This window comes from Rutidosis leptorrhynchoides, chromosome 1, assembly GCF_046630445.1.
Source record: "Rutidosis leptorrhynchoides isolate AG116_Rl617_1_P2 chromosome 1, CSIRO_AGI_Rlap_v1, whole genome shotgun sequence".
In the NCBI taxonomy this organism is placed as follows: Eukaryota; Viridiplantae; Streptophyta; class Magnoliopsida; order Asterales; family Asteraceae; genus Rutidosis; species Rutidosis leptorrhynchoides.
In genome coordinates this window covers 127,903,331-127,904,932 of record NC_092333.1, presented here as the reverse complement: position 1 = coordinate 127,904,932, position 1,602 = coordinate 127,903,331, and the positions used below count along the sequence as shown (strand labels likewise).

The window sequence follows — 1,602 nt, the reverse complement described above, 5'->3', positions numbered from 1 at the left end:
GTTCTTCCATTTTCTTTCTATTTGTGATTAGATCTTTCAGGAATTTAGCATATCTTGGCATCCTTGAAATCACATCAATGAAAGGAAGATTGACATTTATTTATTTAAACATATCCAAGAATTTGGATTCCTCGACTTTAAGTCTTTCTTTTCTCATTTTACTCGGGTAAGGAAGTGGTGGTTAGTATGGTTTAACATAAGGCTTTGCCTTAACTGTATTATCTTTATTAACCTTTTCAACTACCGGCTCTGTTTCCTTCTCTTGCTCAGGTTGTGGTGCCTGTGTAGTAGGAATATAGTCATCGGAAATTACAGGTATTTTAGGTGGTTTGAGTGTAATACCACTTCTTGTGGTAATGGCTTTAGCTGTTTCATTTCGGGGGTTAGCATTTGTATCGCTAGGTAGACTCCCTGGTTTTCTTTCTCCAATTAACATTGCTAGATTACTTACTTCTTGTTCCAAATTTTGGATTGAAGATTGTTGGTTTCTAAATGCTTGAGCATTTTGTTCATTAGTTTATTTTTGAGATGTAAATAACTGGTTTTGAGATTCTATTAACTTTGCCATCATGTCATCCAAGTTTGCCTTTTTCTCATCGGTTTGTGGCGGTTTATTGAAATAACCAGGTCTTTGCTGATTGTAAGTATTGTTGGATACTTGTTGATTACTAGGACCTTGTTAGTTATTGTTTAGGGCATTTTGATTGTACGGAATGTTTTGATTTCGATTGTAGTTTGGCCTTGGCGGTTGATAATTATTTTGATAATTATTTCCCGGCCTTTGGTTCATGTATGAAACATTCTCTCTTTGTTTCATGGTTTGTTCAACACTGAGACAATCTTTTGTCAAATGTGGTCCTCCACACTGCTCACAACTATTTCGTATTGCGTGAATATCTTTAGTCATCTTTTCCATTCGTCCCTCGAAAGCATCTAACTTTGCAGAAATGGAATCAAAGTCATGGCTAGAATCGACTCTAGCCGCTTTAGATGAACGAAAAATATCTTTTTCTTGATGCCACTCATGTGAGTGGGATGATGTATTATCAATAACTTTGTGAGCTTTGGTTGCAGTTTTCTTCATAATGAAACCACCAGCTGCTGTGTCGATGTCTTTTCGTGTAGCGACGTCGACTCCTTTGTAGAATTTTTGGACTATTTGATAAGTATCTAGACCGTGTTGAGGACATCCTCTCAACATTTTTTCGAATCTTGTCCATGCCTCATATAAAGTTTCGTTTGGCTTTTGTGCGAATGTGGCAATTTCTCCTTGAAGTCTCACGGCTTTAGATACCGGAAAGAATCTTTTAAGAAATTTCTCAACTAAAACATCCCATGAATCAATCGCTCCTTCAGGTAACGATTCTAACCAATCTTTGGCTTCCCCCTTTAAAGTCCAGGGGAACAACATGAGATAAATAGTTTCATACTCAACTTCTCGGATCTTAAATAGATTACAAATCCTACTAAAAGTTCGAAGATGTTCGTTTGGATCTTCTTTTGTTGTACCACCAAATTGGCATTGATTAGTGATCATGTGTAGGATTTGTCCTTTGATTTCAAAATCTGGTGCATTAACATCTAGCTAATTAATGGCGTGAC

The 1,602-nt window shown here is 36.6% G+C and overlaps 1 non-coding gene across 1 annotated transcript; it reads left to right on the top strand.

Moving 5' to 3' along the window:
* The first annotated feature begins 1,172 nt into the window (after positions 1-1,172).
* Positions 1,173-1,279, top strand: LOC139887281 (small nucleolar RNA R71). Its single transcript, XR_011773119.1, has one exon. It is a non-coding gene; the product is annotated as a small nucleolar RNA R71 (small nucleolar RNA).
* The last annotated feature ends 323 nt before the right edge of the window (positions 1,280-1,602 follow it).